The 11,614-nt window shown below is 49.2% G+C and overlaps 1 long non-coding RNA gene across 1 annotated transcript in view; it reads left to right on the top strand.

Moving 5' to 3' along the window:
- The first annotated feature begins 6,012 nt into the window (after window positions 1-6,012).
- Window positions 6,013-11,614, top strand: part of LOC137842996 (uncharacterized) — an 87,649-nt gene continuing 82,047 nt past the window's right edge. Inside the window, exon 1 of the long non-coding RNA XR_011089313.1 lies at window positions 6,013-6,510. This is a non-coding gene — a long non-coding RNA (uncharacterized lncRNA). The remainder of the gene's footprint in view (window positions 6,511-11,614) is intronic.

Genomic DNA, 11,614 nt, shown 5'->3' with positions numbered 1-11,614 from the left:
CCTAAAGTCATTCAGAGAACAAGATGAATTATGACTAGTAAATGGAATGATTCTGATATCTTCTTGTATCTTCACTGATCATTTATTCACCCTCTGTCTTACCAGGGTAAATTCAAACTCATTCTACATGGAAAGAGGGGGTTTAGCAGAACTGCCACCCTGGACTTCTGGAGGGCAGACTTCAGCCCATTAAGGAGAATGGTTGGCAGAGTCCCTCGGGAGGCAGTCCTGAAGGGCAAAGGAGTCCAGGAAGGTTGGACACTCCTCAAGAGGTAAAGCCTAAAGGCACAGGAGCAGGCTGTCCCCATGTGCTGAAAGATGAGCTGTCACGGAAGAAGTCTGGCCTGGCTGAACATAGAGCTGTGGCTAGGGCTCAGGAAGAAAAAGAGGGTTTATGACCTTTGGAGGAAGGGGCGGTCCCCTCAGAAGGACTACAAAGATATCATGAGCCTGTGCAGGGACAAAATTAGAAGGGCCAAAGTCCAACTTGAGCTTAATCTGGCTGTTGCTATTTGAGACACTAGAAAATGTTTTTATAAATGCATAAACAAGAAGAGGACTAAGGAGAACCTCCCTCCTTTATTTTATGTGGGGGGTCACAAAGGATGAGGAAAAGGTTGAGGTACTAGATGCCTTCGTTGCCTCAGTCTTTAGCAGCAAGATGTTGGGAACTGGCATACAGGATGTGGACATAAGCAACCAGGGGTAGGCCTTAGAAATCTCAGGGCCTGCTGTAGCTGAGCAAACCAAGCTGCCAGAGTAACTGTGAGAAGCTCCCACGGCAATGACTCCCACATCACCCAATTAAGGAACTCAGAAAATATTGTTATCAGCAGCTGGCCTCAAGGACTAGGCCTACGTGACCATTAAGCACAAAGGGGGTTGTTTTCCTAACTTCTAATCAAAAGGGGGGGTTCTTTTCTTGCAGGTGGTGTTATTTTCTTAACGGTTTGTCTGGGTGCTTTTGACCAATAATCTTGTGTGAAACACTGTCCACCCCTGTAAAATTCACTATAAAAGTTGGGCTATTCGGGCAATAAAATGGTGAAGCATGATCTGACTCTGCTGGTGTCTGTTGTGCTTTCGTCCGTGCTTCGCAACAAATGGCGCCCGAACAGGCTGAGACCTGAACAAGGCCTGAACAGGACATCGCAGCGGGACAGACATCGCACCGGAGCAGACATCGCAGCCGAGCACGGACATCGCAGCGGCGCCGGGGCAAACATCGCAGCGCAGCGGGACACCAGCGGCGCCGGCACATTCGAACGCAGGTAGACCAGGAGACCAGCGGCGTCGGGACCAGCGGCGCCGGGACATCGGCGCGGCGCCGGGACCAGTGCCGCCGGGGACCAGCGCCGGGGTCACAGCGTCGAGACTGAGACATCGGAGCGGCGCGGGACATGGGAGTGCCGCCGGAACTTCGGAGCGGACATCGGAGCGGCGCTGCAGCTGACCAGACACCGAGCCGCAAATGCTGTACACAGGACTCACGGTGAGACGCGGTACTCCCGGTGAGAGACGCGGAAAACGCGGTACTCCCGGTGAGAGACGCGGGACACGGTGGGACGCGGGGACGCGGGGACTCACGGTGAGAGACGCGGGGTACGGAACCGCGCAGGACATTGAAGTAATCGCGGGACACTGAAGTAATTGCGGTAGAGGTAAAAGGGACGATAATCCCCGCACCTGCACTCTGACAGGTGAACGGGACGTAAACGCGCAATCCCCGCACCCGGGAGCGCCCGGGAGCACCTATAGACGGTCCCTGCCAGTCACTTGTCTTGCAAAGGTTGTAACAGTATAAACAAAGGCATGGAGAGACAAGCGGCCTAGGATTTGCTCAAATGTTTCTTAGAAAAATGAGGCACGCAGGGTATAGACTGCAAAAAGGATTTACCAGGATTATTAGCATATGGAGTAACAAAGGGTTGTTTTATCAATCCGGATACAGTTTTTGAACAAGCAGAGTGGCGCAAATTTGGGGACAAATTGTTTGATGAAGTTATTAATAACAATAAGACTGCTAAAAAATTATCGAAGCCTTGGAAAGCAGTCACTAACGCCTTAGCTATACATCAGGCTGAGCAGAGAGTCGCTGCTGCCGCTACAGAGCGACTGGGATTGCCGGGAAGAGCTGGTAGTGTTAACCCTCAGATGGACGAGGAAATAAGAGAGCAAAAACCAGACAGAAAAAACACCAGCCCGTTTACAGACGGTGTTCAACAGAGGCAGAGGATGTGGAACCAAATAGCAAATGAGGCCCTACGTGAGGGTGAACACGAGATAGCTGCACAATTGATTCCAGAGGCCTTCCCGGTAATATACTCACCACCGGACGCCCAGGGTAATGTTACGGTTAATCTAGTGAATTTGGACTGGAAATTGTTAACTCAGCTGCGGTCCACAGTAAATGACTCAGGTCTGAAAGGTGAACCTACGAGACACATGCTGGACTACATTTGGGGAACAAATATTTTGCTTCCAGGAGACATACGCAACATAATGAAGTTAATTTTGACCCAACACCAGCAGCTCTTATTTAATGCCCATTGGCAGGCTGCTTGTCAAGAATCAGTCGCAGTGATAAGACCACCGGGGGACCCTTTACATGGGGTCACGCTGGAAGAGTTGATGGGGATAGGACCGTATTTTAGGACAGAAGCACAGGCATTGCTGGGACCTGATAAAGCCAAGGAATCAATGAGAACAGCCAGAAGAGCATTGGATGGGATAAAGGAGCCAGGGGGAATACCTTCCTACATGGGAATCAAACAGGGTAGAGAGGAACCATTTGGGCTTTTTATTGATCGCATTGCAAATGCAATACAGGCGGCAGGGGTGCCCGATTACCTCCAGGGCATGATATTAAAACAGTGCGCAATTCAGAATAGCAACCCCTCTACTCGCAATATATTGGCTTCCTTGCCCGGGACATGGACAATCGAGGAAGGGTTGGAAAGAATGGCTCAGGTACCAGTAGGCCCACAGGCTATGTTAGTAGAGGCAGTAAAGCAATTAGGTGACAGCATGCGAGAACAGGCACAGGCTGTGAAAGAGCATGCTGAGTTTACACAGAGTCAGGTCCTTGCAGCTCTTGCTCCTTTGCAAACCGCCGGTGGTCAAGTACCACCCCCTAGTAACCAGTTACCACACCGCTGCCGATGTTATCGTTGTGGTGCTTTTGGACACGTGAGACGAAACTGCAGAGCTGGGGCAGTATGGTGCTCAAATTGTCAGTCGAACAATCACAAGGAAGCGGCATGTCGACGCAACATGCCGGGAAACGGCCGGAACAGCGGCAAGAGTCGCAAAAGCCGCTCCGCTCCCGGACCCGGCCCCGGCGCCGGCACCGGCCGGGGCAGCGCGGCCGCGGGCGGCCACCTCTCGGCTGGGGCCGGTCCCGGTCCCTGTGCCCGAAGTTTCCCAAGCCCGCCCCGCCGAGGCGGAGGATGCAGCAGGATGGCGCGGAGCAGGGCGGCTTCCCCTGGCCGGAGCCGCTGCCCGTGGCCGGCCCGGCGCTGCCGTTCCGCTGCCCGCGCTGCGGGGAGCGCGGTCGGTTCGGCCGCGGCGCGCATGTCAGGGCGAAGTTCAGCAGGATGGTGGAGGCCGTGGACAAGACGAAGGAGAAGCGGCTCGACAGGCTGACCGGGGAGCTGGCCCAGAAGACGGCGGAGCTGCTGGAGGTGCGGGAGGCCTTCGTGCAGCTCTCGCAGAAGCAGCAGGAGGTGCAGCGAAGGGAGCGGGTGCTCAGCAGGCAGGTGAACGTGGCGGTGGAGATGATCGCAGCCTTGAAGCAGCGCCTCAGCAAGTTCGAGGAGGAGGCAGAAAAAGAATTGCGGGGAAAAGCCAGGCTCCAGCACTTCATTGAAAACCTGCTGCAGCGCGTGGACCTGGCAGAGAGGCAGCTGGAGTATTACCAAAACCAGCAGGTCACCTGCAGCCGTATAGCAGATGTTACACGCTCTTTCCTAACTAGTAATCATGTGTCTCATCCATTTGTGGTGAATGGTCAGTGGCAAAAAGAAAAGGGGGAGAGTAAGGGGCGGCAAAGACAGAAACGGTACCAGGAGGATGCCACTGACACTGACGGCACGGGTAATAGCAGTAGTATAAGTGACACAGGTGCGGGGCGGCGGGCACCAGTGTCCTGGAAATGTGATGGTGATGAAGACTGCTCAGATGGCAGTGATGAGAGTGCTTGTGTGAAGAAGACATGTGCTGAATCTGACTTTGTGTGCAACAGTGGTCAGTGTGTGCCAAACAGATGGCAGTGTGATGGGGATCCGGACTGTGAAGATGGGTCTGATGAGAGTGCTGAGCTGTGTCATATGAGAACATGCCGGGTAAATGAAATCAGCTGTGGTCCTCAGTCGACCCAGTGTATCCCAGTGTCGTGGAAATGTGATGGTGAAAGAGACTGTGACAGTGGAGAAGATGAAGAGAATTGTGGCAATGTGACTTGTAGTGCAGCAGAGTTCACATGCAGTAGTGGGCAATGTATTTCCAAAAGCTTTATCTGCAATGGTCAAGATAACTGCTCCGACCACTCGAATGAATCTTTGGAGCAGTGTGGCCGCCAGCCTGCACCTCTGGTGAAGTGTTATGTGAGTGAGGTGCAGTGCGGCTCAGGTGAAAAAGACTGTGACAGAGATCCTGATTGCAAGGATGGAAGTGATGAAATTAACTGCCCTTCTCAGACTTGCAGGCCAGACCAGTTCAGATGTGAAGATGGGAACTGTGTCCATGTGAGTAGGCAGTGCAGTGGTGTGAGAGACTGTCTGGAGGGCACTGATGAAGCAAACTGTAACAACGTTATTCAGTGCTCTGGACCTGGCAAATTCAAGAGCAAAAGTGGAGAATGCACAGGTATCAATGAAGTGTGTAACCAGCAGAGAGACTGCAAGGACTGGGGTGATGAGCCCCTGAAGGAATGCAACATAAATGAATGTGACTGTCCATCTGGGTTTGAGTTTGTAGACAAGAGAAACTGTGGAGATTTTGATGAATGTCAAAACCCTGGTATCTGTAGTCAAATATGTATCAACCTGAAAGGTGGCTACAAATGTGAATGTAGCCGTGGATATCAGATGATTCCTGCTACAGGAACCTGGAAAAGGCCATACCGGTACAAAAATACAAATAACACCTGTGATTACAATGACGCTGCTAAGCAGGGTTTAGGGGTTCATAGCATGGAGACAAGGGGTAATAACTACAGTGTTTGGAACAATTGTACAGCTTTGGCCTTACCTCCTGATGTTTTTCTGATTTGTGGGGTTAGGGCCTGGCAAGGTATCACTGCAAATGCTATCAGAAGTCCATGTTACTTAGATAAACTCATTGTATTTGCTTCTAGCTTGTTGCAGTTGCATGAAATCACCAGATATAAATGGGCATTGCTTGCACCGGATAGCAATGATAATGTTGAATTGTGTGGGGTTGCAGCTAGAGTGGCATTGGCAATTTTAGTGCTTGGAGTGGCATCTGTGGCCGCACGTAACAACTGCTCGGCTGCGGGGATCAGCTGCGGTGTGGACGCCCCTAGGTGCACCCTGAGCGTTTTGTTCGGAGGGGACTCCACTCTCAGCTGCTCACCGCAGGAGCAGACAAAGATCTCCTGTAGCTGCAGACAAACAGTAGGTTTTCAGCTGCTGGAGGGATACTAACTGGAGTATTAATAATTGTATGTGTTATTCTTAAATGTCCAGGTATTTTGTGTTGAAAGTATTTGTGTAATGGTAAGGTTTTAAAACAAAGTGTTGCAAGTCACTTCATGAGGGACACAATGAGAGACAATACTTGTTTGTTTGCTTATCATTCTAAATTATATTCTTGTGGTATGATTGAGGTTGTGGTATGATTGAGAGTGAGATGCGCCAGAGGCCTCTGGGTGTACGATTGTGCTCTGTATGTGTGATTGTACTGTGTACTGTGTGAGTGAGAGCGCATATAGCCACAGTACAGGTTATTGTTGCCATAGTGTAGGATCCCGGATATAACCACAGTGCAGGCTAAAAGCATAGGTAATTGGTGCCGGCAAAAAATCATAGAAAAATGGATTTATTAGAAAGATTCAATATGATATCAATCCTTTCAATCAATGGTTCACTGATTTGTTTGAAACAATGCATAGATGGTTACTGGGATTAGTCAAAGGGGCATTAAGGATTCTGTTCATTGTGGTGTCAATCATCATTACACGTAGTATTGTGATAAATGTGGGATTTTGAAGTGGTGCCAGGAACAGGTATCCAGTGGATCACTGTAAAGTGGACCGAAGCAGTTTTAGAATCTGCACACGCTGAAGACGACCATGAAGAGGTTCCTGATAATCATTCTGACAATGACGTGGGCTGTGACACCACAAGGACTGTCAAGAACAGCCTTTGATCACCATCAAGTGATTAGGTTTAAGTGTGTTACTATTAAGTTGTGTTACTTACTATTAGATTGTGTTTACATTAAATGCTTACAGTAATTATAGTATTATTAGGGTTAAGTTATATAGTTGTGTTATGTTGTATATTTGACACCTGCTGTAAAACCAAGCACTGCCTGTACAAAAAGAAAACGGGGGAATTGTTGGGAATTGGCATAATTGTCCGATCTAAGCTTGCTTTAAGCAACCAGGGGTAGGCCTTAGAAATCTCAGGGCCTGCTGTAGCTGAGCAAACCAAGCTGCCAGAGTAACTGTGAGAAGCTCCCACGGCAATGACTCCCACATCACCCAATTAAGGAACTCAGAAAATATTGTTATCAGCAGCTGGCCTCAAGGACTAGGCCTACGTGACCATTAAGCACAAAGGGCGTTGTTTTCCTAACTTCTAATCAAAAGGGGGGGTTCTTTTCTTAACAGTTTGTCTGGGTGCTTTTGACCAATAATCTTGTGTGAAACACTGTCCACCCCTGTAAAATTCACTATAAAAGTTGGGCTATTCGGGCAATAAAATGGTGAAGCATGATCTGACTCTGCTGGTGTCTGTTGTGCTTTCGTCCGTGCTTCGCAACACATGTTGGAGAAATATTGCTGAGCACTCATGATATTTGCCTCAGGAACTGTACTCCAGTAATTATAGCCCTAAAATCAAAGAGGAGATATGTCCCAGGAGAGATGTGTCTACTCCAAATTAAGCAGTAGCAACCCCTCACAATTGCCTGCTTGCAGAGAGCTGCTGCTGAACAACCTCCAACCAAAGAGCAACTCATGGAGCCTCCTCGATGAGCAATCAGAAACCAGAAATGCATTGGGAAAAAAATAGGAAAAAAAAAAAAAAAAAGGTTTTGCTTGAGGACAAAACTCTTATAATAAGTTTATAGTTGTGGTTTCAGAGTTTCATTTTACTTTGACTTCAGTTTCAGGGTTGTTTTTTTGTGTGTTTTTGTTTAAATGCATCACTTTTTGCTGTTACTGTGTTTCATTCTCTCCAATGATTCATCTAGCTCTGGGGCATTTATTGAAATTCTTGATACAAAATCCAAGGGAAATTAACCTCACTTTAAACTTTGCAAGGATGGCTACCTAGTCCGAGTAAAGCCGCTTGCACTTTTCTTCAGCTGAAATTTCCTCTGCAGGTCCTGAGAAGCAGTTCAGAGAAAAATGTCCAGGTTACTGCAGCATTACAGCAATGCCCGTGGCTGTTCCTGGCTTTTCTGCTGAAGGTGTCAGCTCTGATGTTCATTTGTCTCCCTTGGCACTGCCTGCAAACCTCACGCTGTAGCAGTACTTGGACAAAAAGTACAGTATTTCAATAATGCTTGGAAAGCCGAACTGATTCAGTGTGACTGAGATGCCTCAGACAGACAAGTATATGTCCATTTCACAGCAATTCATGTGGGTGATACCCTAAAGGGGTCAGTAGTACCGCAATAAGATGTTTAAGGCTCCACATTCAGACAAGCTTGAAAGCACTGCTCCGGAACCCACTCCTTTGTAGGAAACCTGCTAGAAATAAACACTTTTTGAAACCTAACCAAAGAGATGGGTTTCATTCATTTTTCTCTCTGTCTAGGGTTATATGGTAATAAGAAACAACACATTCAGAAAAGTAAATTGAACCATTTCTGTAAAAAGAAAGCTTTATTAGGAAACACCTTGAAAATTATGGATCCCTCACACTCTGAAAGTTAGGCAGCATGAAAGATATTAAAGTATAAGATAATGAAATATTGCAGCTACACTTTCATCAGCCTTTCCGGAAATGTTTCCTCTTGGTACCTGAGTTGCAAGGAGACCTTTTTACCATTGCACAGGGTCCGAACCGGGAGCACCGCTGGGATTTTCAGCCCCCGCCCGTGCTGGGACTTTGGCTGGGGAAGGATGCAGAAGAGGGCTGCTGCTCCCTCTCTGCCATTGATCCGCTTCTTTACAAAGAAAGTACACAAGCTGTTTTCAGCTGAGATAACGCCTAGAGGCAGCATCCCGACTCGGAAATTCCTGCCTTCCTTCCCTATCCGTACCGGGGGGGCACTCTGCTTTTGCCTTCCACCTGAGACCCCGCAGCCGTGCCGGGAGCCGGGCTCTCACCCGACAGAGCGGCCGGGGGCTGCCGCATCCCCTTGCCATCCCCTGACCATCCCTTGACCATCCCTTTGCCATCCCCTCGCCGCCCCCTCGCCGCCCCCTCGCCGCCGGGGAGCAGGCGGCAGCCCCGCCGCAGCATCCCTCGGGGCGCGGGGCAGGGCAGGGCAGGGCAGGAGGGGAAGGGCAGGGCAAAGCAGGCGGGGAAGGGCTCCTTTCCCCCCCGGGGGGGGCTTCCTCGGGGCGGGGGCCTCCGCTGCCCTCCCCTCTGCGGGGCTGCGGCCGCCTCCGTGCCAACCCCGCCGGGCGCCCCCCGGCCCCGTCCCCGTTCCCCCCCCCGGGGCCAAGGGAAGCGCCGAGGGACCCCGCAGCCCGGGGGCAGCCCCGGGGGTCTCGGGGGGAGCAGGGCGCTAGGATCGAGGCGTGCGAGGAGGGGCGAGCCCAGCCCAGGCTCCGCGAAACGGGGCCGGAGCCGCCGCTTCTCCACCCAGCGCTGAGCCGGGGGAAAAGGGCCGGGGGATTTCAGCAGGGAAAAAAAAAAAAAAAAAAAAAAAAAAGCAAAACGCTCCGAAACCTCTCCGCAAGTTCCAGCAGCTGCCAGAGCAGCTTTGGGTTTGCTCCGCTGCGTGAGCGTGGTCGGGAGGAGTGCCAGCGAATACCCCAAAGTCTGCCCCAAAACCCCGGAGAGCCGCGGCGGAGACTTGGGGTGCTGTGGATCTATTCGGCACAAAGTCCTGCACTGCTGCTGGAGACATTCTATGGCTTGAAGGTAAGAGAAGTGCTGATGCTTTTCTGCAAGGAATACAAGCGTTGGGAACATGCCGGGAATGTGATAGAGAGAACAGCAGATGTTGTAACCGCCACTGCCTAGCAGGGTAAATAAAGACAAGCAAAAAAAGAAAACACTTCTCATTGTACCGTCTGGTCTATTGAGGCTGTTTGCTTTTAAACAGACTAGGTGAAAGCAAGTAGTGAAATGAAAACCATACAGAGTATCTTGGTTATTTTTTTCTTCTAACACACTAACTGCAAAGCAGCGAACAGTTGTTTTAAATACTAAAGATGCGCTTAGGGATGCTAAGAAATTGGGGTTGTTTGTAGAAGTTTGATGCTGAGTGTTGCTCTCACGTACACACAGTGCAAATAAAGTGACAGGGAAAACTGTAGGAGGAGGACGCGTAGATGGAATATAGTGTAGGTCCATTTCCCCAAAACAATGAGATGGTTCAGATACAGTGTTTGAGGAAAAACATTCTTATGACACTTATTTTTTATGTAAAGCAAAGCTTCTGTCCTTTCTCTGCTTCCCAGCACCAGTGTTGATGTGGAGCTATCTTTCCCAGTGAAGCACGGCAGACCCGTGCCTATCACCCTTTCCAGTAAAAGCCCCGAAAGGCAGGCTGTCAGAAATTCTCCTTTAAATACTGGGAAGAGATTTTCTGCGAGGTTTGGAATAACGTCTGTGGCATGAAGGAAGCCCGAATTGTTCCTGTTTCTATCTTAATATTTGCCATTGTCCTTCAGCTACAAGTTGCATTTGCCTTTTTGCAAACGGCGTAAAGCAGGCAGTTGGGGCAGGGAGGCAGACAGAAGGGTTGTTTTGGGTCAGCACCGTATTGTAGTGAGCACTGAAGTATTTTGGTTGCAAGTTGTTGACTGTAGGTGGTTTCTACACAGATCACACATCCTCACATGTTAATTGTCAAGTCTCCTCAGCCTGACTTACGCACATGCAGAGCCTGGAGCCACAGAGCTAGCAGCATGTGGAGCATGAATCACTGCTCTGCAAGTAGGGTTTGGAGTCAAAAAGAAAAAAATAACTTTATTGTTTTATAAATAACCAGCTACGAAATTATGATATAACTCATCAAAGAGATCACACAGACAATTCACTGCAAAATAACATAGGTTGCAATTCTCTCATGTTCAGTGTTTCATTTAGTTGTTCCTCTTTAACCACACGATGGTGTTCAGAATTCACGTCTTAAATTAAGTAAAAGCCCGTGTGTTTTTTTGTAGCAATTTAGAAAGAAAAAAAAAAGTCTATTGACGATATTACTAAATCCATCAGAGGAGTGTAAAGAGCCCCAACAAAGAAATCTGAATAGCACAAACTCTGTAGTTTTTGTGTATTTTTTCTCCTTTTATCTTCTTTTTCATGCTGCATAAATTCTGCTCCTTTAGAACCTTTATTCTTTATGTGCCGTCCTTCTGAGCAGAGTTGCTGTGAAAGTATTTCCACTGATCTGTGTAGTCTGTGATTTCCTGCTGCTTGCATGGGCAGCGGATGGCATGGCAGGCAAACGTGGTGCATAGAGGAAGAAAGAAGGGAGGACTCTACCCCTACAAATGGCAAAACTGGAAGGAATAACCATATATCAACAGATTCTACCGGTGTGAGTTTGGACACTGCCTTTCCCCTTAATATTTATAAAGGTAGCTGTAGAGCCACAATCAGCTGATATAAATGATTTGCCTTACGTGATGTGTCACATAGCATGGCAGGAGTTGGACTTGATGATCCCTTCCAACTCTGGATATTCCGTGGCATTCATAAGGCAGAAGTGCATGTTTCAGACCTAGAGGGAACTACGTGAACCTCCGGAAAGCAGGTGAGGCTGGGTTAATAGTACAGGTCAACTTGTAGCAAACATGGATCATATCTGGAAGCAAACGGCTTCCTTTTTCCTATGCATTTTCCTTCTGTGTCACTCCCATACTCTGCCTGAAAGCTTAGGTCATGATTAGATAGGTGGTCACCCAGTGCCTGTCCTGGCACTGCTGCACAGCCCCATCCCAAATCCTCACCCTGTCCCAAATCCTCGGGCAGCCCACTGACATGGGAAGGTTCCATCCCTGCAAACATGCACAGGGAAGGTGATTTCCTTCATGTGCTCCACCCGTGAGGGGATCACAGCTGGCCATCCGCTCACTCTGCATGCACTGCATGCCTGGCAGCCGGCACGGAGATTGCACGTGAATCCTTCCCAGCTTGGCTGAAGCAGGAGACACCTGCCTGGCAAAGACACTCAGCACTTCCCTTCGTGGCACTTCATTGTGGGTTTGCTGTATTCCTCCTCACATCCTCACAGGGCA

This window comes from Anas acuta, chromosome 1 (genome assembly GCF_963932015.1).
Source record: "Anas acuta chromosome 1, bAnaAcu1.1, whole genome shotgun sequence".
Taxonomy (NCBI): domain Eukaryota; kingdom Metazoa; phylum Chordata; class Aves; order Anseriformes; family Anatidae; genus Anas; species Anas acuta.
Note: the sequence above shows the minus strand (reverse complement) of the source record. Positions and strands in the feature narration are given on the sequence as shown.